This window comes from Pseudophryne corroboree, chromosome 2 (assembly GCF_028390025.1).
Source record: "Pseudophryne corroboree isolate aPseCor3 chromosome 2, aPseCor3.hap2, whole genome shotgun sequence".
Taxonomy (NCBI): Eukaryota; Metazoa; Chordata; class Amphibia; order Anura; family Myobatrachidae; genus Pseudophryne; species Pseudophryne corroboree.
The window spans coordinates 37691522-37716751 of record NC_086445.1 but is presented as its reverse complement, the minus strand read 5'-3'; the positions used below and the strand labels follow the sequence as shown (position 1 = coordinate 37716751).

General features: G+C 50.8%; 1 protein-coding gene across 3 annotated transcripts in view; it reads left to right on the top strand.

Moving 5' to 3' along the window:
• Positions 1–18016: 18016 nt before the first annotated feature.
• The window catches only part of LOC134996138 (oocyte zinc finger protein XlCOF7.1-like), a 101265-nt gene continuing 94051 nt past the window's right edge, over positions 18017–25230 (top strand). The window contains exon 1 of one of the 3 annotated variants that reach the window (XM_063951165.1): positions 18017–18242. The gene's annotated coding sequence lies outside the window, so the exon portion shown is untranslated. Of the gene's footprint in view, positions 18278–25230 lie in introns of all 3 variants that reach the window. The other 2 variants (XM_063951167.1, XM_063951166.1) reach the window with 2 other exon arrangements.

Here is a 25230-nt window from a genome sequence, read left to right as displayed (position 1 = left end):
GATTCCTTGAACTGGGAACAAACTAACAACGGGAGGTAAAATGCAGCCTCAGGGGACGTTAAAGTCAAACCGTGGCTAGAAGTGGCATGCGAGGCTAGGGGCGCTTGCTAGAAACCAAAATGTGGCCACCTAGGCTACTGTAAACATATTGAGTTTAGTGAGTATGAAGTGCTACAAAGAGTGACCTTGAGACAATTCCAGAAAAAGAAGATAAGGCATCATGGGGTAGGGAGGGGGGGGGGGGGAAAGAAAAAAAAGGTGGATGGGGGGAGGGGTGGACATATGCAGTACGTGAACATAACATTGAAGTCCTTACAGTCGTGGGGTGAGACCCTGACAACAAACAGTCAGTGAAAAGTTATACAAACGTCTGAGGGGGGAAGTGAGCGTAGTGGCGCAGATTTTTCAAGGGCTGATGTATTTATCAACGGAAAGGAAGGAGGGGCTCATAGGAAAACATCCATCCCAACGCATAATCAAATTTTAAGTTGAGTGGTCTGCCCCAACAGGGGGGTCCAGCTTCTTCTATATGCGAAAGCAAGTCCTTGCCCTCACGGGGATCTCTGATGATGACTGTTTTTCCCTGAAGGTCAACGATTAGCTTAAAGGGGAAACCCCATCGGTATCGGATGTTCCTGTCCCGTAGTGCCTTTGTTAGATCACGGAGTTCCCTCCGTTTAGCTATGGTTAGAGGGGCCAGATCTTGGAAGAACTGAAGTTTAGATGAATTGAAGAGTACATGAGGCTTTCCACGAGTAGAGTTGAGGACCCTTTCTTTATCTTTAAACTTGAGAAAGCGGAGGACCACATCGCGAGGAGGCTCACCATCCCTAGGCTTAGGACGGAGGGCACGATGAGCCCTCTCTAGAGGAAACTGTACATTCCCCAGGTCCGGTATCAGAAAGGAGAAGAGGTTGTGAAGATAGGGTTCGAGGTTATCCACACTGACGGATTCAGGGATGTTGCGAATGCGTAGATTGGATCTGCGTTCGTGGTTCTCAAGATCCTCGTTTTTAGTACGAAGTTCAGACAGTTCTGAGACAATGTGGTCCAGGTCACGACCCGTATCATTTGGAGCTTTCTGGAAATGGTCCTGACAAGATTCCATTTTAGAGGCTCTAGAAGCGAGGGATGAGATGTCCGTCTTAATGGAGGCCACCACCTTGTCCAGTTAGGACTCCAGGGAGTCCTTAAAGTCCGTAATAAGGGAGCGGAGAGCTAAGATATCATCCTTAGTGGACGGAGCAGAAGGCGGTGTGACGGAGTTATCCATAGAATCGTGAGGAGGGGAGGGGAGACCCCTATGTTGGGTATTCTTGGTGCCCCTGGTAAAATGTTGAGAGATATCAGCACCTCCTTGTTTAGGAGTATTGGACGAAGATTTCTGCATGTGGATCGGACCAGTGTAGGGTATTATACTATGAAATATGATCCGTCAGGGGAGACAGGGAGTCGGAAAAGAAAGAAGAAAAAAAAAAAGGGGGGGGGGGGACACACCCAGGGGGGACCACGCTCCTCACTTTCAGGTGGTCATAGAGCCGGGGGCTGGTATGGTGGGAATGCCAGCAGTGAGGACTCCACGTCAGAGGTAGGAGGGAGTCCCCTAGTCAAGGGCACTTCCGCCGTTGCGGATAGGGGAGTAAGAGTCCCGGGTATTAAAGCAGGCCAGGCAGTGGGGTCATCAAAGCAAGTTAGGTGCCAGTGGAGTCCCACCGGGAACAAGAGCCGGTGTCACCGGGGTCAGGGCGAAGCCGGACGAAGTTTCCAGCAACCGGCGTGTGATGTCAGGAGCCAATGGCGACTTCGCAACCCACTGGAAGCGATCAGATCGGCATATGGGGTCGGTGCGTGCAGAGGCAGGGACCAGGAATGATGTCCCAGCACAAGGGAGGGCAGAGGCTGAACCGTAATGTAATGTAGTGAGTGGGTGCCACTGAGGTCTTATGGCAGCAGCTAACTGGGAGATGTAGCTCCCAGGTGTTCCGCTGCGGACCCACAGTCCCCTCCGTGCGCCCCTGGGTCCCGGCTGAGGACCCCCTCCAAGATGGTCGCCGGGCCCCCCGCAGCTCCACCAATCCCCGGCGGCCCCAGCGATCCCGGGCACCCGCAGAAGTCGGCAGCGGCAGGAGACGCTCCCCTAGCTGGTCCCTTGATGGGTAGAGCTCCAGAGGGCAGGGGAGGAGTGCGCGCCGGCCCGGGGGTTTAATCTAGGCCCCTGTCTGGCGGCCGTCAGTAGGCCTCTCGGATCCGCAGCACAGGGGAGCGGGAGGAGAGCGGACCTCAGTGCGGCAACCCGTGGAGCCCAGGCGGCCGGCCGCAAGGCTCCCCGTGACCCAGGTTACAAGGAGGACGTAAGAGGCAGGGGAAGTAAGGCGCGTCCAGCGGCTTCAGCGGCTGCGGAGGACAATGGGCGCGGCGGCTGGCAGGGAAGCTCCGAGCACGGAGCTGACTCACCCGCACGTCGGGGCACGACTCTCCATCCACCGGGGAGGGCACAGCGGGTCCGAGCAGGGCGGCAGTATGCTGAGGGGGACCACCGGAGGCCAGTCCACAGCAAGGCTCCACTTCCCAACGGCCAGTCCGGGCCGCCTCCCAACTCCAGGCCCCGGCTTCACTCTGGGGGGGAAGGCCGCAATCCGCAGGAGCACTTAAAAGTGCTCCCCGACTCCGCGGGTCCCCCCAAACACCAGCAGCAGGGTAGCTGTAACCACTGAGGGGTGTCTGGGACAGTCAGGCATCAGTTGGGAGGGTATAAAAGATTAAATAAAAGCAATGCTTGCAGGAGCTGGGGAGATGCACAGCTACCCTCCACAGCAGCCAGGCCACGCCCTGGAACAGTATATTTGAAGCTTCTTGTTGAGACGAGATGCCATCATGTCGATTTGAGGAACTGCCCTAAGGCTTGTCACCTCTGGGAAGACTTCTTGGTGGAGGCCCCACTCTCCTGGATGGAGATCGTGTCTGCTGAGGAAGTCTGCTTCCCAGTTGTCTTCTCCCGGAATGAATATTGCCGACAGAGCTTGTAGATGTTTTTCTGCCCAGCGGAGGATTTTTGTCGCCTCTGCCATTGCTGCTCTGCTTTTCGTTCCGCCCTGCCTGTTTATGTATGCGACTGCTGTTACATTGTCCACCTGGATCTGCACGGAACGGTATTGAAGAAGATGTACCGCTTGTTGAAGGCCGTTGTAAATGGCTCTTAGCTCCAGAACGTTTATGTGAAGGCAGGCTTCCTGTTCTGACCAACGTCCCTGGAAGTTTTCTCCCTGAGAGATTGCTCCCCAACCTCAGAGACTTGCATCCGTGGTTACTAGGACCCAGTCCTGAATCCTGAACCTGCGTCCCTCTAGCAGGTGAGAGCTGTGCAACCACCACAGGAGCGAAATCCTGGTTTTTGACGACAGGATTATCTTTCTGTGCATGTGTAGGTGTGACCCCGACCACTTGTCCAACAGGTCCCACTGGAATACTCTGGCATGGAACCTGCCAAACTGTATGGCCTCGTAGGCCGCCACCATCTTCTCCAACAACCGAATGCACTGATGGATCGACACCCTTGATGGTTTCAATATCTGTTTTACCATTTTTTGGATTTCCAGAGCCTTTTCCAGCGGAAGAAATAGTCTCTGAACTTCTGTGTCCAGAATCATCCCGAGGAAAGACAACCTTGTTGTCAGTTCCAACTGTGACTTTGGGTAATTTATGATCCACCCGTGTTGTTGGATTATTGACAGGGAAACGGATATATTTTGTAATAACTGCTCCCTGGATCTCGCCTTTATCAGGAGGTCGTCCAGATAAGGGATTATATTGACTCCTTTTTGACGAAGGAGGACCATCATCTCCGCCATCACCTTGGTGAATACCCTCGGCGCCGTGGAGAGACCGAAAGGTAACGTCTGGAATTGGTAATGGCAATCCTGAATCGCGAATCTCAGATAAGCCTGGTGAGGAGGATAAATGGGAACATGCAGGTAAGCATCCTTTATGTCCACCGACACTAAGTAGTCCCCCTCCTCCAGACTGGCAATCACCGCCCAAAGTAATTCCATCTTGAACTTGAACCTTTTCAGGAAGAAATTCAGATCTTTTAGATTTAGGATCGGTCTGGCTTCGGTACAACAAAGAGGCTTGATTAAAAACCCCGCCCTTGTTGTAGCAACGGTACCAGGACTATAACCTGGTCTTGACATAATTTTTGGATTGTCGCTGTTACTGCTTCTCTCTCTGGCGGAAAAGCTGGCAAGGTCGATTTGAAAAATCGGCATGGGGGAACGTCTTGAAACTCTAGTTTGTATCCCTGGGATACTATTTGCAACACCCAGGGATCCAGGCCAGACAGAATCCAATCCTGGCTGAAGAGTTTGAGACGTGCCCCCACCCGAGCGGCCTCCCGCAAGGGAGTTCCAGCGTCATGCTGGGGATTTGGCAGAATTAGGGGTAGACTTCTGCTCTTGGGAACCTGGAGCCGGTGTGGGCTTCTTTCCCCTTCCTGCAAAGAAGGGGGAACCTCTCGCCTTTTTGTATTTATTGGGCCGAAAGGACTGCATTTGCGGGTGATAGGTATTTTTTGCCGGTGCAGGCGCAGAGGGCAAAAATGTTAACTTACCTGCGGGAGCCGCCGAGACTAACGCATCCAGGTCATCGCCAAATAAGGCCTCACCTTTATATGGGAGAGCCTCCATGTTTCTTTTGGAATCTGCATCCGCGTTCCACTGGCGAATCCATAACGCCCGTCTAGCCGATACTACCATGGTAGCGGCTTGTGAACTCAAGAGTCCAATATCCTTCATTGCTTCCAGCATGTAGGCGGCAGCGTCCTTGATATTCCCTAACTTAAGGAGTATCTCATCTTTATCAATTGTGTCAATTTCTGATGACACGCTTTCTGACCATTTTTCAATAGCGCGACTCACCCATGCGCAGGCAATAGTGGGCCTGAGCAGTGTACCATTGGTAACATAAATGGATTTCAATGTCGTTTCCATTTTGCGGTCTGCCGGCTCTTTAAGAGAAGCTGTGCCAGGAGCAGGGAGAATTACCTTCTTTGTCAACCTGGAAAGTGCACTGTCTAACACAGGGGGTGACTCCCAGACTTATCCAATCTACGGTTAATCAGATGCATACTGTCATGTAGCTCTTTCACCCATGCAGGCTCTTGGTGTGCCGGTAGTGCCACCAAATTACAACTCTGTGTCCCTAAAATGGCTTCCTCCGGGGAGGAACTCCTTGCCTCAGACATGCCTCACACGTGTACACCACACTCACAGACACATTGGGACTTATTTTGGGGACAGACCCACAGTAAAATCTGTCAGAGGGACACAGGATAGGAGCAGCCAGTTCACAAACCCAGCGCCAGTATTGCCTGTGAACACAATATGTCCACAGCCCAAAAGCGCTTTTAAATAGTAATATACACTATCAAATGCACCACAATCGCTTTGTGTCCCCCCTTTATAGCACCCTGTACGTGTCAGAAGTGGAGGAGAGGACCAGCGTGTTCTCTGCAGCCTGAGGAGAGAGAGAAAATGGTGCTGAGTAGTGTGCTGGCTGCCTAAGGAAGAAGCTCTGCCCCCACAATGGCGCATCCTTACACTCAGTATATTGACTTATTATTTATACTGGCGGGGGTAGGGCTGTGCCAGCGGCATCTTAAGCCCCCTTTTAGCCAGTTTGAGGTATTTTTTTTGTGGCCAAGGCGCCCCCCGCGCCCTGCACCCTGCAGTGCCTGTGTGTGTGGGCAGCAATGGCGTGCTGCGCTCCCGCCAGTCGCGCCGCACCTCAGCCGTCACTTACTTGATTGAAGATCATTCTTCTCATACTCACCTGTCTTCTGACTGTGTGAGGGGGGTGACGGCGTGCTGTGGGAGTGAGCATCTAGACACGGCTAGCGTTCAGTTCCCTTCAGGAGCTAATGTTGTCCTGTCAGCCAGAAGCAGAGCCATGAAACTCTGAGGAAGTTGGTCCTGCTTCTACCCCCTCAGTCCCACGAAGCAGGGAGTCTGATGCCAGCAGATCTCCCTGAAAATAAAAAACCTAACAAGTCTTTTCAGAGAAACTCAGTAGAGTTTCTCAGAGTGCACATCCAGTCGACCTGGGCACATTTCTAAAACTGAGGTCTGGAGGAGGGGCATAGAGGGAGGAGCCAGTTCACACCCAATGAAAAGTCTTTAGAGTGCCCATGTCTCCTGCGGATCCCGTCTATACCCCATGGTCTTGATGTCGTCCCCAGCATCCTCTAGGAGGTATGAGAAAAAACAATAAAACTAAAAGAACTCCTAGGAGCTCCCCTAGCTGTGACCGGCCCCACCAGGCACATTTTCTAAACTGAGTCTGGTAGGAGGGGCATAGAGGGAGGAGCCAGCCCACAATATTAAACTCTTAAAGTGCCCATGGCTCCCAAGGGGCCCGTTGTGGCCGGAGAGCCCCAGCCACAAGGGAAATGGCCGCCGCGGCACTGAAGGGGTTAACCCCTAGTGCCCGGCACCATTTTAAGAGACAATGGGCGCTTGGCGCCATGTTTGGAAAGTAGTGGGCGCTAGGCGCCGTGTGTATAAAGTGTTTAAAACTGTTTAAAATTGTATTTTAAACTGTGCCGTGGTCTCGGACCTCTCCGGAGACCACGGCAGTGAGGACAGCCCCCGGCGCGCTCAGCAGTGTGTGCGCGCCGGGGGAGAGGGAGCCGCTGACCGCCGGAGTCCGGGAGCTCCGCTCCCGGCAGCGGTCGGTGCAGCCCCGGGCACACTGGAGTGTGCGCGCCGGGGAGAAGGGAGAGCCGCCGCTGGGGGCCGGGAGCTCTGCTCCCGGCGCCTCAGCCCGTCGGAGGTGGCCAGCCGCGGCAGCCGGGATGAACGTCCCGGGCTGCTGGGCGGCAAGGGGGGTGCGCCGCAGCCCGGCTCCCCGCCGGACGCTGCGGCGAGGCCACAAGTTAGCGCCGCTCATGGGGGACCGGGCTAGCTGGCTCCCTAGCGGCGTGGGTGTAATTAGGATGGTGAGCGCTGGGGTCCGGGAGCTACGCTCCCGGCACCTCAGCGCTGAAACAAGACAGAGCTACAGCGGCCGGGACAAGTGTCCCGGACCGCTAGGCTTCGGAAAAGGGGGGGGGGACAGGGAGAGCCAGCTCCCTGGACCCCAGTGGCAGGCAGGCAGGCTGGAGGGTGGGGGAAGCCAGCCCCATACCTCCAGCACTGAGAGAGCCCTAGCAGCCAGGCTGCAGGGCTAGGGGAGCCAGCACAGACAGGGTCCTAGCAGCCAGGCTGCAGGACTAGGGCACAGGGTTTAAAAAAACAGACATTGTGTAAAAAAATGTATAACATGTACAGTGTGATCTAAATGTAATGTGTCACAATCCCATGTAGTTTCTACTCCATGCCTGGGGTGGCGCTCTCTGCTCTGGTGTTCAGAGTTCTGCTCTGTATCTGCATCTTGATTAGTAGCTGCTACCACAGCTGTGAGCAGCACCTGTACTCACTACTTAGGCCAGCCACACAGGCTCCCTGGTGCCAGTTCATCGAGTCAAGATTGTTACAGCTCCTGGTCCTGGTCATGCTGATCTCTGCTGCTAAATAGACCAAAGAACTGCCAGTGCTTTTGTTCCCGGCGAGGTTCTCCGCAGTCTACCCCAGTGTCTCCGGTGCTTCCAGCATTAACTGCTGCACAGCTTCCAGCATTCTCAAGCAGCTTCTGGACTTTAATTATTATTCTCAAGTTCCTGGAATCATCAGCGTCCTCAGTCACCGTTTACTACTTTGCAAATCACCAGTGTCTTTAATTATTATTTTCAAGTTCCTGGAATCATCAGCGTCTTCAGTCACCGTTTACTACTCTGCACACCATCAATGTCTTTAATTGTTATTTTCAAGTTCCTAGAATCATCAGTGTCTCCAGTCACCGTTTACTACTCTGCAAACCATCAGTGTCTTTAATTGTTATTTTCAAGTTCCTAGAATCATCAGTGTCTCCAGTCACCGTTTACTACTCTACAAACCACCAGTGTCTTTAGTTATCATTCTCAAGTTCCTGGAATCATCAGCGTCTCCAGTCACCATTTACTACTCTGTAAACCACCAGTGTCTTTAACCATTATTCTTAAGTTCCTTAACTCATCAGCATCTTCAGTCACCATTTACAAGTCTGCAAATCACCAGTGTCTTCAATCATCATTTACAAGTTCCTTAACTCATCAGCATCTTCAGTCACCATTTACAAGTCTGCAAATCACCAGTGTCTTAAATCATCATTCACAAGTTCCTTAACTCATCAGCACCTTTAGTCACCGTTCACAAGTTTACAAATCATCAGTGTCATCCTGTGTTCCAGTTACAGTGCAATCCTGCAACCCTGGTACGTGCATACTCTACCACAGTCTACATCATTCTCATGTACTCACAGTTTCCTGGCATCCCATGTCCCCTCAGTTTTCCCTTTGTGTTCTCTAGTTATTCCTGCTTTATATTTATTGTTTACAGTTGTACGTTGCTTTAATAAACTAGTTATTATTCCGTGAACCTCAGTCCCTGCTAATATGTTTTCACACTGGAAGATCCAAACGAATTCTGACAGTAATGTATTTAAAGGTAAATTGCACTTACTTGGTTGTGTGTCCCAGGAGGGGGGAATCCATGGCTGTGCAGGCTGATGGATTCTCCCAGACCTTTTCCCCAAAAACGGAATGCTTTCCCATCCAGCCTCACACTTCCAAGGGGCACAGGGAGAGAGAGAAGCAGCTCAGCTATGAAACAAGCTGAGTGGTTTCTTGGAGCTCCATGGAGATCACCCGTAGTGGCCAAGAGACCTGGACTGGGGAGCCAGGCTGCCCAGCTCTGGAGCCCAAATCCAGGCTGCAGGCAGTGAGCTGGGTCCCAGGCAGGTTTCTGGAAGTCAGATTTAGGAGGGAAAACTTCCCCCAGCCAGACTGAACGGCACCAGGGCGTATCCTGATCCTCCAAGATGGGAGAGTCAAAGGAGACCGACCACTCCCCACTGTCCATAGGGAACAATGTAAGCTGTGCATGAGACAAAGGCATGCACAGCTCATGGGTAAACATTGATTGGTTGTGCACCACAGGGCGGGCTTACCCCCTGTGGTAAGGGGTCTTGGAGAGGGATAAAAGGAGGGCAGTTGGCCCATAGGAGGGTGTATTGTAACATCTTATTCTGCTGAAAACATCTGATTGTATGCTGTTGCCCCTAGCAATAGGGAGGAGCCTTTTTAAAGGTTATCATTGAGCAAATAAACATCATTGCCTCAAGAAGAGTGCTTCATCTTGTGACCAACAGGGTTAGGCCAAACCTAGCTCCGTTCTCCGGCTGTCCAGGGAAGCACCTAACGTCTCCAAGCTCCGCCTTCCGCCAGCTACCGGTAGAGGCCTAGCAAGTGGCTAGTGGGGATTCGTCAGCACCACACAGCTGTGGTAAGGCAGTGTGTCGGCACATACAGAGCAGAACCGTGGTTCCAAACGCCACAGCAGGTTAGGAGTTTGGTGGTGGCAGCGAGAACCCGCCCACAGCGCAGTGGGTGGAGTCAGTAACAGGCGGTTACTGACGGTAAGCGGGAATCCCCTATGTGGTCAGGCCTCGTGTGACTTGACCTTCCATTCTGTGCGCAGACAACGGGACGCGAAAGCGGCAAGTGCTTTCGTACGGTCCCGTTCTGTCACACCCGTCTATACCCCATGGTACTAATGTGGACCCCAGCATCCTCTAGGACATAAGAGAAAATGACATCCACCTCAATGGGAGTTCATTGTACATGCAACGAGAACATATGTGTGAACGAAACTGTAGTGAGAACACCATGTGGTTGTGCCACACATGGGGCCTAATTCAGAGATGGGCGCTATGTGCGTCACTGCTGAGTCTTTGTAAGTGATGTGCATATATGCTGTTACGGAAGGAGGACAAAAAGACCCTCCTGCCGGCATCGCAGATCCATAAGGTGCGTCTTCACCATCGTGACTATTGGTCGAGACGGGATGCAGTCAATATGCCGGTGGTCGGGATCCCGGCGTTGAGGATACCGAAATCCCGACAGCTAGCATCCGCAAACCCGGCGCACCAGGGCTATTCCCACTCGTGGGTGTCCATGACACCAATAGAGTGGGAATAGATCCTGTAGCAAGCGAAGCGAGCCACTGTGCCGGCAAGGAGAGTCTTAGCACTCGCCACGTTGCCGGCATTCTGGATATTGACAGTCGGCATCCCATCCGCAGGTAAAACTTATGTAATCCGGTCGAGACAGCTGTATCCTCAGATTGCTCACAACGGCCCTCATAGCTCCGTAGCCCCATTTCTAGGAACGCCGCCCACCTCCTCGCTACAGTCTGTCAAACAGGCTTCGGCTCGGAGCACTGAGACAGTACTGAAAAATACAACAAAATTGAACTATATCCTAACACCTCTATCTCTCCACCACCTAAATATAAACCAAAACCTGTCAGTACCATCTGACGAGATGCGGTCACACGCCCGGCGGTCAGGATGCCGACGCCGGGATCCCGATCGCTGGCAATGCCAACGGTTGCCACCCCGACATGCAGGGACTATTCCCACCCATTCTGGCAGCCGGGATCCCGACCGCCGGCAAAACAATCCCCACCCCCTCTGACATGTTATAGTATTAATGAGAGCATAAGGACCCAGGGGAAGTGCTTTATCCTATACACAGACTTCATGAAGCAGAGATTAGTAGTTACAGGTCACCATACTCTGGGCCAGGACCTGGACATTACACAGTCTGCACTGAGGAGCAGCTCGGGATATGGTCGTTAGGTCGACGGTCATTTGGTCGACAACTGAAGGTCAACATGAGCATTAGGTCGACATGTACTAGGTTTAATTTTTTGGGATTTTTCCATACTTGACGATCCACTTGGACTATGATTGGAACCGTAACCTAGGGGACACAGTGCACTATTAGGGGTTCCCCGTCACTTTAAGAAGGAAACAACACAAAAAAATAAGAATTTACTTACCGATAATTCTATTTCTCGGAGTCCGTAGTGGATGCTGGGGTTCCTGAAAGGACCATGGGGAATAGCGGCTCCGCAGGAGACAGGGCACAAAAAGTAAAGCTTTACGATCAGGTGGTGTGTACTGGCTCCTCCCCCTATGACCCTCCTCCAAGCCTCAGTTAGGTACTGTGCCCGGACGAGCGTACACAATAAGGAAGGATTTTGAATCCCGGGTAAGACTCATACCAGCCACACCAATCACACTGTACAACCTGTGATCTGAACCCAGTTAACAGTATGATAACAGCGGAGCCTCTGAAAAGATGGCTCACAACAATAATAACCCGATTTTTGTAACTATGTACAAGTATTGCAGACAATCCGCACTTGGGATGGGCGCCCAGCATCCACTACGGACTCCGAGAAATAGAATTATCGGTAAGTAAATTCTTATTTTCTCTATCGTCCTAGTGGATGCTGGGGTTCCTGAAAGGACCATGGGGATAATACCAAAGCTCCCAAACGGGCGGGAGAGTGCGGATGACTCTGCAGCACCGAATGAGAGAACTCCAGGTCCTCCTTAGCCAGGGTATCAAATTTGTAGGATTTTACAAACGTGTTTGCCCCTGACTAAATAACCGCTCGGCAAAGTTGTAAAGCCGAGACCCCTCGGGCAGCCGCCCAAGATGAGCCCACCTTCCTTGTGGAATGGGCATTTACATATTTTGGCTGTGGCAGGCCTGCCACAGAATGTGCAAGCTGAATTGTATTACACATCCAACTAGCAATAGTCTGCTTAGAAGCAAGAGCACCCAGTTTGTTGGGTGCATACAGGATAACAGCAAGTCAGTTTTCCTGACTCCAGCCGTCCTGGAACATATTTTCAGGGCCCTGACAACATCTAGCAACTTGGAGTCCTCCAAGTCCCTAGTAGGTGCAAGGCACCACAATAAGCTGGTTCAGGTGAAACACTGACACCACCTTAGGGAGAGAACTGGGGACGAGTCCGCAGCTCTGCCCTGTCCGAATGGACAAACAGATATGGGCTTTTTTGAGAAAAAACCACCAATTTGACACTCGCCTGGTCCAGGCCAGGGCCAAGAGCATGGTCACTTTTCATGTGAGATGCTTCAAATCCACAGATTTGACTGGTTTTAAACCAATGTGATTTGAGGAATCCCAGAACTACGTTGAGATCCCACAGTGCCACTGGAGGCACAAAAGGGGGTTGTATATGCAATACTCCCTTGACAAACTTCTGGACTTCAGGAACTGAAGCCAATTCTTTCTGGAAGAAAATCGACAGGGCCGAAATTTGAACCTTAATGGACCCCAATTTGCGGCCCATAGACACTCCTGTTTGCAGGAAATGCAGGAAACGACCGAGTTGAAATTTCTTTGTGGGGCCATCCTGGCCTCACACCACGCAACATATTTTCGCCACATGTGGTGATAATGTTGTGCGGTCACCTCCTTTCTGGCTTTGACCAGGGTAGGAATGACCTCTTCCGGAATGCCTTTTTCCCTTAGGATCCGGCGTTCCACCGCCATGCCGACAAACGCAGCTGCGGTAAGTCTTGGAACAGACATGGTACTTGCTGAAGCAAATCCCTTCTTAGCAGCAGAGGCCATAAGACCTCTGTAAGCATCTCTTGAAGTTCCGGGTACCAAGTCCTTCTTGGCCAATCCGGAGCCATGAGTATAGTTCTTACTCCTCTACGTCTTATAATTCTCAGCACCTTAGGTATGAGAAGCAGAGGAGGGAACACATACACCGACTGGTACACCCACGGTGTTACCAGAACGTCCACAGCTATTGCCTGAGGGTCTCTTGACCTGGCGCAATACCTGTCCCGTTTTTTGTTCAGACGGGACGCCATCATGTCCACCTTTGGTATTTCCCAACGGTTTACAATCATGTGGAAAAAACTTCCCGATGAAGTTTCCACTCTCCCGGGTGGAGGTCGTGCCTGCTGAGGAAGTCTGCTTCCCAGTTTCCATTCCCGGGATGAAACACTGCTGACAGTGCTATCACATGATTTTCCGCCCAGCGAAAAGTCCTTGCAGTTTTTGCCATTGCCCTCCTGCTTCTTGTGTCGCCCTGTCTGTTTACGTGGGCGACTGCCGTGATGTTTTTCCCACTGGATCAATACCGGCTGACCTTGAAGCAGAGGTCTTGCTAAGCTTAGAGCATTATAAATTTACCCTTAGCTCCAGTATATTTATGTGGAGAAAAGTCTCCAGACTTGATCACACTCCCTGGAAATTTTTTCCTTGTGTGACTGCTCCCCAGCCTCTCGGGCTGGGCTCCGTGGTTACCAGCATCCAATCCTGAATGCCGAATCTGCGGCCCTCTAGAAGATGAGCACTCTATAACCACCACAGGAGAGAGACCCTTGTCCTTGGATATAGGGTTATCCGCTGATGCATCTGAAGATGCGATCCGGACCATTTGTCCAGCAGATCCCACTGAAAAGTTCTTGCGTGAAATCTGCCGAATGGAATTGCTTCGTAGGAAGCCACCATTTTTACCAGGACCCTTGTGCAATGATGCACTGTTTTTAGGAGGTTCCTGACTAGCTCGGATAACTCCCTGGCTTTCTCTTCCGGGAGAAACACCTTTTTCTGGACTGTGTCCAGAATCATCCCTAGGCACAGCAGACGTGTCGTCGGGATCAGCTGCGATTTTGGAATATTTAGAATCCACCCGTGCTGTTGTAGCAGTATCCGAGATAGTGCTACTCCGACCTCCAACTGTTCCCTGGACTATGCCCTTATCAGGAGATCGTCCAAGTAAGGGATAATTAAGACGCCTTTTCTTCGAAGAAGAATCATCATTTCGGCCATTACCTTGGTAAAGACCCGGGGTGCCGTGGACAATCCAAACGGCAGCGTCTGAAACTGATAGTGACAGTTCTGCACCACGAACCTGAGGTACCCTTAGTGAGAAGGGCAAATTTGGGACATAGAGGTAAGCATCCCTGATGTCCCGGGACACTATATAGTCCCCTTCTTCCTGGTTCGTTATCACTGCTCTGAGTGACTCCATCTTGATTTGAACCTTTGTAAGTGTTCAAAAAATTTTTAGAATAAGTCTCACCTAGCCTTCTGGCTTCAGTACCACAATATAGTGTGGAATAATACCCCTTTTCTTGTAGTAGGAGAGGTAATTTAATTATCACCTGCTGGGAATACAGCTTGTGAATTTTTTTCCCATACTGCCTCCTTGTCGGAGGGAGACCTTGGTAAAGCAGACTTCAGGAGCCTGCGAAGGGGAAACGTCTCGACATTCCAATCTGTACCCCTGGGATACTACTTGTAGGATCCAGGGGTCCTGTACGGTCTCAGCGCCATGCTGAGAACTTGTCAGAAGCGGTGGAACGCTTCTGTTCCTGGGAATGGGCTGCCTGCTGCAGTCTTCTTCCCTTTCCTCTATCCCTGGGCAGATATGATCTTATAGGGACGAAAGGACTGAGGCTGAAAAGACGGTGTCTTTTTCTGCAGAGATGTGACTTAGGGTAAAAACGGTGGATTTTCCAGCAGTTGCCGTGGCCACCAGGTCCGATGGACCGACCCCAAATAACTCCTCTTCCTTTATACGGCAATACACCTTTGTGCCGTTTGGAATCTGCATCACCTGACCACTGTCGTGTCCATAAACATCTTCTGGCAGATATGGACATCGCATTTACTCTTGATGCCAGAGTGCAAATATCCCTCTGTGCATCTCGCATATATAGAAATGCATCCTTTAAATGCTCTATAGTCAATAAAATACTGTCCCTGTCAAGGGTATCAATATTTTTAGTCAGGGAATCCGACCAAGCCACCCCAGCTCTGCACATCCAGACTGAGGCGATCGCTGGTCGCAGTATAACACCAGTATGTGTGTATATACTTTTTATGATATTTTCCAGCCTCCTGTCAGCTGGTCCTTGAGGACGGCCCTATCTATAGACGGTACCGCCACTTGTTTTGATAAGCGTGTGAGCGCCTTAGCCACCCTAAGGGGTGTTTCCCAACGCGCCCTAACTTCTGGCGGGAAAGGGTATACCGCCCCTAATTTTCTATCGGGGGGAACCCACGCATCATCACACACTTTATTTAATTTATCTGATTCAGGAAAAACTACGGTAGTTTTTTCACATCCCACATAATACCCTCTTTTGTGGTACTTGTAGTATCAGAAATATGTAACACCTCCTTCATTGCCTTTAACGTGTGGCCCTAATAAGGAATACGTTTGTTTATTCACCGTCGACACTGGATTCAGTGTCCCTGTCTGTGTCGACCGACTAAAGTAAACGGGCGTTTTAAAACCCCTGACGGTGTTTTTGAGACGTCTGGACCGGTACTAATTGTTTGTCGGCCGTCTCATGTCGTCAACCGACCTTGCAGCGTGTTGACATTATCACGTAATTCCCTAAATAAGCCATCCATTCCGGTGTCGACTCCCTAGAGAGTGACATCACCATTACAGGCAATTGCTCCGCCTCCTCACCAACATCGTCCTCATACATGTCGACACACACGTACCGACACACAGCACACACACAGGGAATGCTCTGATAGAGGACAGGACCCACTAGCCCTTTGGAGAGACAGAGGGAGAGTTTGCCAGCACACACCAAAAACGCTATAATTATATAGGGACAACCTTATATAAGTGTTTTCCCTTATAGCATCTTTATTATATATTTCTAACGCCAAATTAGTGCCCCCCCTCTCTGTTTTAACCCTGTTTCTGTAGTGCAGTGCAGGGGAGAGCCTGGGAGCCTTCCCTCCAGCCTTTCTGTGAGGGAAAATGGCGCTGTGTGCTGAGGAGATAGGCCCCGCCCCTTTTTCGGCGGCCTCGTCTCCCGCTCTTAACGGATTCTGGCAGGGGTTAAATATCTCCATATAGCCCCCGGAGGCTATATGTGAGGTATTTTTAGCCAAAATAGGTTTTCATTTGCCTCCCAGGGCGCCCCCCTCCCAGCGCCCTGCACCCTCAGTGACTGCCGTGTGAAGTGTGCTGAGAGGAAAATGGCGCACAGCTGCAGTGCTGTGCGCTACCTTTAGAAGACTGAGGAGTCTTCTGCCGCCGATTCTGGACCTCTTCTTACTTCAGCATCTGCAAGGGGGCCGGCGGCAAGGCTCCGGTGACCATCCAGGCTGTACCTGTGATCGTCCCTCTGGAGCTGATGTCCAGTAGCCAAGAAGCCAATCCATCCTGCACGCAGGCGAGTTCACTTCTTCTCCCCTAAGTCCCTCGTTGCAGTGATCCTGTTGCCAGCAGGACTCACTGTAAAATAAAAAACCTAAGCTAAACTTTTCTAAGCAGCTCTTTAGGAGAGCCACCTAGATTGCACCCTTCTCGGCCGGGCACAAAAATCTAACTGAGGCTTGGAGGAGGGTCATAGGGGGAGGAGCCAGTACACACCACCTGATCGTAAAGCTTTACTTTTTGTGCCCTGTCTCCTGCGGAGCCGCTATTCCCCATGGTCCTTTCAGGAACCCCAGCATCCACTAGGACGATAGAGAAATGTAAAAAACTCATGTTGGCCTATTGCTCATGTTGACCTTCAGTGGTCGACCTAAGTTGAGTCGACCCAACGACCCATACCCGAGCAGCTCATAGTGTAAATGAGACTGGCTGAGCTGGTCAGGCAGGGATACACAGAGCTGCTGCCCAGGGTCTTCTTTTCAGGCTCATCATCTTTCTGCACTCCATACATCTGGACTCTGTCAGACTTTATAATCAATCTCAGATCCTCTGGCTCCCAGCACGTTTTTTTTTTCTATGCACCATTGGTCGCTCACCACGCTTCGGGCTCTGTGTCTCGCTCTGCTCCGCTCGCCACAGATTACCATTCCAAATAGTTTGTGACATGGACCCAGGGGGTTATGGTTGTGTCTATTTCCTAGTAGGCTAAGGGACATTTTACCACACTTGCCTACCTGACCCTCTCCCTGAGGGAGAAAATGCTCTGTTCCTGGACTTTCCTGGTAATGTATGATTGCCATCACCTGTGGTGAAACACCTTTCTTATCAATTAACTAGCTCACCACAGGTGATGGCGTTCATACATTACCAGGAAAGTCCAGGAACAGAGCATTTTCTCCCTCAGGGAGAGGGTCAGGAAGGCAAGTATGCATTTGACCCATGTGACACGCAAGAGAAGGGGAGGCGCAAGTTCGGCAAAGGGTCCAGAAATGGACCCTCGCGGACTCGCCACACTTCGGGCACAGTGGCTCGCTCTGCTCCGCTCGCCACCTAATTACTAAACGGTAATAGTTGGTGGCGTGGATACTGAAAGTAGTATCCTGCTCCGCCCCCTGACGTCACAGGTCCCTTAGCCCACTAGGATTTAGCATCTACCAGGGGGTTATGGGAAAGGTCCTCTCCACGAAACGAAACTAGATGGTAGACGCTAAGTGCTAGTGGGCTAAGGGACCTGTGACATCAGGTCACGGTTGAGTCTATGTCGGAGTGGGAGAAGGGACCTTCTGACGTACCTAGGGAAGGAGACACGTCACCAGGGGGAGGAGCTACAGCCGAACAGGGTACCCGAAAAGTACCCTCGCGGGCTCGCTTCGCTCGCCACCCTTCGGGCTCGGTGGCTCGCTCCCCACCTGATTACTAAAGGTAATAGTTGGTGGCGTGGATAGTAGAGGAACTATCCCACTGGCATAGCTCCTCCCCCTTGTGTCGTGGGTCCTCCCCCAGACGGAAAAGGTCCCTTAGCCCACTTGATTCTAGCATCTACCATCAGGTCACAGGTCCCTTAGCCCAACTACACGCTGCCCTCCCAGCACTTAGCAACCACCCATCCCCCAAATGTCCGATTTTCTCCTCACTCAGCTTATAAACACAAGCTACAGCGAGGCCACGCCCCTTACAGTGAAGCCACGCCTCATTTCCGGAACATCGAGTTGGTACGGATGGGTTAGTCTGCTACTACGTACACTACAGGATCTGACTTTGCGGCCATTTTGTCTGCTACATTTCCAATTAGCTGCTTTTAGTATTGGTCTTCAGAAACATGGCCGTCGCACCTTATGTATCCATACGAGGACCTGAGTCAAAAAGGTGTCCCCTGTTAATGATGCAGTCACATGTCGTCTCCCGGCACCGGCAGTAGCCGCACCACGTGACTACAGACTTTCTGGGAATTGTAGTTCTAACACCTCATGCCAACGCTGTGTGTACTGGGAAGGACTACAGCTCCCATCAGCGCTTGCGGCGCATTGGTGTACAGAGGCTTGCCCAGTGTTTGTCCATCTGCCGGTGACACATCCTGCTGCAGGGTAAGGTATGATCCGCTGTTCTCGTCATGCAGAGGGTAAGGTATGATCCGCTGTTCTCGTCATGCAGATAGTATATACACAGTATATTATACATACATACAGTACTGGGTTCCCTTGGTGGTTCCTGCTTTGTGTTGGGAGAGAAGCATACCCCCTCCCAGAAACCCAGTACTGTATGTATTACTGAGGGCACCATGGTCACAGAGTGTCAATTTAACTACAGTATCATTACAATGTGGCATATTATCCATAGGGGACATTACAATGTGGCATATTATCTAGAGGGGGCATTACAGTGTGGCATATTATCTATAGGGGGCATAACAGTAGCATATTATCTATAGGGGGCATTACAGTGTGGCATATTATCTATAGGGGGCATAACAGTGTGGTATATTATCTATAGGGGGCATTACAGTGTGACATATTATCTATAGGGGATATTACAGTGTGGCATATTATCTATGGGGGGCATTACAGTGTGGCATATTATCTGTGGGGGGGGCATTACAGTGTGGCATATTATCTATGGAGGGGCATTACAGTGTGGCATATTATCTATGGGGGGGCATTACAGTGTGGCATATTATCTGTGGGGGGGGCATTACAGTGTGGCATATTATCTTTAGGGGCATTACAGTGTGGCATATTATCTATGGGGTGACCCCATAGATAATAATAATCTATGGGGTGACCCCATAGATAATAATAATAATTTCTCTAACGTCCTAGTGGATGCTGGGGACTCCGAAAGGACCATGGGGAATAGCGGCTCCGCAGGAGACTGGGCACAAAAGTAAAAAGCTTTAGGACTAGCTGGTGTGCACTGGCCCCTCCCCCTATGACCCTCCTCCAAGCCTCAGTTAGATTTTTGTGCCCGAACGAGAAGGGTGCATGCTAGGTGGCTCTCCTGAGCTGCTTAGAGTAAAAGTTTAAATAGGTTTTTTTATTTTCAGTGAGTACTGCTGGCAACAGGCTCACTGCATCGTGGGACTAAGGGGAGAAGAAGCGAACTCACCTGCCTGCAGAGTGGATTGGGCTTCTTGGCTACTGGACATTAGCTCCAGAGGGACGATCACAGGTTCAGCCTGGATGGGTCCCGGAGCCGCGCCGCCGGCCCCCTTAGAGAGCCAGAAGAGCGAAGAGGTCCGGAAAAATCGGCGGCAGAAGACGTTCCTGTCTTCAAATAAGGTAGCGCACAGCACCGCAGCTGTGCGCCATTGCTCTCAGCACACTTCACACTCCGGTCACTGAGGGTGCAGGGCGCTGGGGGGGAGCGCCCTGAGACGCAATAAAACACAGTTTAAACCTTATATGGCTAAAGAAATGCATCACATATAGCTCCTGGGCTATATGGATGCATTTAACCCCTGCCAGTTTTCCTAAAAAAAGCGGGAGAAAAGGCCGCCGTGAAGGGGGCGGAGCCTATCTCCTCAGCACACAAGCGCCATTTTCCCTCACAGCTCCGCTGGAAGGACGGCTCCCTGACTCTCCCCTGCAGTCCTGCACTACAGAAACAGGGTAAAACAAGAGAGGGGGGGCACTATTTGGCAGTTAATATAAATACAGCAGCTATAAAAGGGAGAAACACTTATATAAGGTTATCCCTATACAGATATAGCGCTCTGGTGTGTGCTGGCAAACTCTCCCTCTGTCTCCCCAAAGGGCTCGTGGGGTCCTGTCCTCTATCAGAGCATTCCCTGTGTGTGTGCTGGGTGTCGGTACGATTGTGTCGACATGTATGAGGAGGAAAATGATGTGGAAGCGGAGCAATTGCCTGTTTTAGTGATGTCACCCTCTAGGGAGTCGACACCTGACTGGATGGTCGTATTTAAGGAATTACGTGACAATGTCAGCACTTTGCAAAAAACTGTTGACGACATGAGACAGCCGGCGAATCAGTTAGTGCCTGTCCAGGCATCTCAAACACCGTCAGGGGCTCTAAAGCGCCCGTTACCTCAGATGGTCGACACAGACCCAGACACGGATACTGACTCCAGTGTCGACGGTGAGGAGACAAACGTAATGTCCAGTAGGGCCACACGTTACATGATCACGGCAATGAAGGAGGCGTTGAACATTTCTGACACTACAAGTACCACAAAAAAGGGTATTATGTGGGGTGTGAAAAAACTACCCGTAGTTTTTCCTGAATCAGATGAATTGAATGAGGTGTGTGATAAAGCGTGGGTTTCCCTCGATAAAAAACTGCTGATTTCTAATAAATTATTGGCACTATACACTTTCCCGCCAGAGGTTAGGGCGCGTTGGGAAACACCCCCTAGGGTAGATAAGGCGCTCACACGCTTATCAAAACAAGTGGCGTTACCGTCTCCCGATACGGCCGCCCTCAAGGAACCAGCTGATAGAAGGCTGGAAAATATCCTAAAAGGTATATACACACATACTGGTGTTACACTGCGACCAGCAATCGCCTCAGCCTGGATGTGCAGCGCTGGAGTGGCTTGGTCGGATTCCCTGACTGAAAATATTGATACCCTGGATAGGGACAGTATATTATTAACTATAGAGCATTTAAAGGATGCATTACTATATATGCGAGATGCACAGAGGGATATTTGCACCCTGGCATCAAGAGTAAGTGCGATGTCCATTTCTGCCAGAAGAGGGTTATGGACGCGACAGTGGTCAGGTGATGCGGATTCCAAACGACATATGGAAGTATTGCCGTATAAAGGGGAGGAGTTATTTGGGGTCTGTCTATCGGACCTGGTGGCCACGGCAACGGCTGGAAAATCCACCTTTTTACCCCAGGTCACCTCTCAGCAGAAAAAGACACCGTCTTTTCAAACTCAGTCCTTTCGTCCCCATAAGGGCAAGCGGGCAAAAGGCCACTCATTTCTGCCCCGGGGCAGAGGAAGGGGAAAAAGACTGCACCAGGCAGCCTCTTCCCAGGAGCAGAAGCCCTCCCCCGCTTCTGCCAAGTCTTCAGCATGACGCTGGGGCTTTACAAGCGGACTCGGGCACGGTGGGGGCCCGTCTCAAAAATTTCAACGCGCAGTGGGCTCACTCGCAAGTGGACCCCTGGATCCTGCAGGTAGTATCACAGGGGTACAAATTGGAATTCGAGACGTCTCCCCCTCGCCGGTTCCTGAAGTCTGCTCTACCAACGTCTCCCTCCGACAGGGAGGCAGTATTGGAAGCTATTCACAAGCTGTATTCCCAGCAGGTGATAATCAAGGTACCCCTCCTACAACAGGGAAAGGGGTATTATTCCACGCTGTTTGTGGTACCGAAGCCGGACGGCTCGGTGAGACCAATTTTAAATCTAAAATCCTTGAACACTTACATAAAAAGGTTCAAATTCAAGATGGAGTCACTCAGAGCAGTGATAGCGAACCTGGAAGAAGGGGACTATATGGTATCTCTGGACATCAAAGATGCTTATCTCCATGTCCCAATCTACCCTTCTCACCAAGGGTACCTCAGGTTTGTGGTACAAAACTGTCATTATCAGTTTCAGACGCTGCCGTTTGGATTGTCCACGGCACCCCGGGTCTTTACCAAGGTAATGGCCGAAATGATGATTCTTCTTCGAAGAAAAGGCGTCTTAATTATCCCTTACTTGGACGATCTCCTGATAAGGGCAAGGTCCAGGGAACAGTTAGAGGTCGGAGTAGCACTATCTCAGGTAGTGCTACGTCAGCACGGGTGGATTCTAAATATTCCAAAATCGCAGCTGATTCCAACAACACGTCTACTGTTCCTAGGGATGATTCTGGACACAGTCCAGAAAAAGGTGTTTCTCCCGGAGGAGAAGGCCAGGGAGTTATCCGAGCTAGTCAGGAACCTCCTAAAACCAGGACAAGTGTCAGTGCATCAATGCACAAGGGTCCTGGGAAAGATGGTGGCTTCTTACGAAGCGATTCCATTCGGAAGATTCCACGCAAGAACTTTTCAGTGGGATCTGCTGGACAAGTGGTACGGATCGCATCTTCAGATGCATCAGCGGATAACCCTATCTCCAAGGACAAGGGTGTCTCTCCTGTGGTGGTTACAGAGTGCTCATCTCCTAGAGGGCCGCAGATTCGGCATTCAGGATTGGGTCCTGGTGACCACGGATGCCAGCCTGAGAGGCTGGGGAGCAGTCACACAGGGAAAAAATTTCCAGGGCTTGTGGTCAAGCATGGAAACGTCACTTCACATAAATATCCTGGAACTAAGGGCCATTTACAATGCCCTAAGTCAGGCAAGGCCTCTGCTTCAGGGTCAGCCGGTGTTGATCCAGTCGGACAACATCACGGCAGTCGCCCACGTAAAACAGACAGGGCGGCACAAGAAGCAGGAGGGCAATGACGGAAGTTGCAAGGATTCTTCGCTGGGCGGAAAATCATGTGATAGCACTGTCAGCAGTGTTCATTCCGGGAGTGGACAACTGGGAAGCAGACTTCCTCAGCAGACACGATCTTCACCCGGGGGAGTGGGGACTTCACCCAGAAGTCTTCCACATGATTGTGAACCGTTGGAAAAAACCAAAGGTGGACATGATGGCGTCCCGCCTCAACAAAAAACTGGACAGATATTGCGCCAGGTCAAGGGACCCTCAGGCAATAGCTGTGGACGCTCTGGTAACACCGTGGGTGTACCAGTCAGTATATGTGTTCCCTCCTCTGCCTCTCATACCCAAGGTACTGAGAATCATAAGAAGGAGAGGTGTAAAGACTATACTCGTGGCTCCGGATTGGCCAAGAAGGACTTGGTACCCGGAAATTCAAGAGATGCTCACGGAAGACCGTGGCCTCTACCTCTAAGAAAGGACCTGCTCCAGCAGGGACCATGTCTGTTCCAAGACTTACCGCGGCTGCGTTTGACGGCATGGCGGTTGAACGCCGGATCCTGAAGGAAAAAGGCATTCCGGATGAAGTTATCCCTACCCTGATCAAAGCCAGGAAGGATGTAACTGTGCAACATTATCACCGTATTTGGCGTAAATATGTTGCGTGGTGTGAGGCCAAGAAGGCCCCTACAGAGGAATTTCAACTGGGTCGTTTCCTCCATTTCCTGCAAACAGGACTGTCTATGGGCCTCAAATTAGGGTCCATTAAGGTTCAAATTTCGGCCCTGTCAATATTCTTCCAAAAAGAACTAGCTTCAGTTCCTGAAGTTCAGACGTTTGTCAAGGGGGTACTGCATATACAGCCTCCTTTTGTGCCTCCAGTGGCACCTTGGGATCTCAATGTAGTTTTGGGATTCCTAAAATCACATTGGTTTGAACCACTCACCACTGTGGACTTAAAATATCTCACATGGAAAGTGGTAATGCTGTTAGCCCTGGCTTCAGCCAGGCGTGTCTCAGAATTGGCGGCTTTATCCTATAAAAGCCCTTACCTGATTTTTCATACGGACAGGGCAGAATTGAGGACTCGTCCTCAATTTCTCCCTAAGGTGGTTTCAGCATTTCACTTAAACCAGCCTATTGTGGTGCCTGCGGCTACTAGGGACTTGGAGGATTCCAAGTTGCTGGACGTAGTCAGGGCCCTGAAAATATATGTTTCCAGGACGGCTGGAGTCAGAAAATCTGACTCGCTGTTTATCCTGTATGCACCCAACAAGCTGGGTGCCCCTGCTTCTAAGCAGACGATTGCTCGTTGGATTTGTAGTACAATTCAGCTTGCGCATTCTGTGGCAGGCCTGCCACAGCCAAAATCTGTAAAGGCCCATTCCACACGGAAAGTGGGCTCATCGTGGGCGGCTGCCCGAGGGGTCTCGGCTTTACAACTTTGCCGAGCAGCTACTTGGTCAGGGGCAAATACGTTTGCAAAATTCTACAAATTTGATACCCTGGCTGAGGAGGACCTGGAGCTCTCTCATTCGGTGCTGCAGAGTCATCCGCACTCTCCCGCCCGTTTGGGAGCTTTGGTATAATCCCCATGGTCCTTTCGGAGTCCCCAGCATCCACTAGGACGTTAGAGAAAATAAGAATTTACTTACCGATAATTCTATTTCTCATAGTCCGTAGTGGATGCTGGGCGCCCATCCCAAGTGCGGATTGTCTGCAATACTTGTACATAGTTATTGTTACAAAAATCGGGTTATTATTGTTGTGAGCCATCTTTTCAGAGGCTCCTCTGTTATCATGCTGTTAACTGGGTTCAAATCACAAGTTGTACGGTGTGATTGGTGTGGCTGGTATGAGTCTTACCCGGGATTCAAAATCCTTCCTTATTGTGTACGCTCGTCCGGGCACAGTATCCTAACTGAGGCTTGGAGGAGGGTCATAGGGGGAGGAGCCAGTGCACACCAGGTAGTCCTAAAGCTTTTTACTTTTGTGCCCAGTCTCCTGCGGAGCCGCTATTCCCCATGGTCCTTTCGGAGTCCCCAGCATCCACTACGGACTATGAGAAATAGAATTATCGGTAAGTAAATTCTTATTATCTATAGGGGATATTACAGTGTGGCATATTATTTATATGGGGCATTACAGTGTGGCATATTATCTATAGGGGGCATTACAGTGTGGCATATTATCTATAGGGGGCAGTACAGTGGGGTATATTATCTATAGGGGATATTACAGTGTGGCATGTTATTTATAGGTGGCATTACAGTGTGGCATATTATCTATAGGGGGTATTGCAGTGTGGCAAATTATGGGGGGCATTACAGTGCGGCATATTATCTATAGGGGGCATTACAGTGTGGAATATCTATAGGGGGGCAGTACAGTGGGGTATATTATCTATAGGGGGCAGTACAGTGTGGCATATTATCTATAGGGGGGCAGTACAGTGTGGCATATTATCTATAGGGGGCAGTACAGTGTGGCATATTATCTATAGGGGGCAGTACAGTGTGGCATATTATCTATAGGGGGCAGTACAGGGCGGCATATTATCTATAGGGGGCAGTACAGGGCGGCATATTATCTATAGGGGGCAGTACAGTGCTGCATATTATCTATAGGGGGCAGTACAGTGTGGCATATTATCTACAGGGGGCAGTACAGTGTGGCATATTATCTATAGGG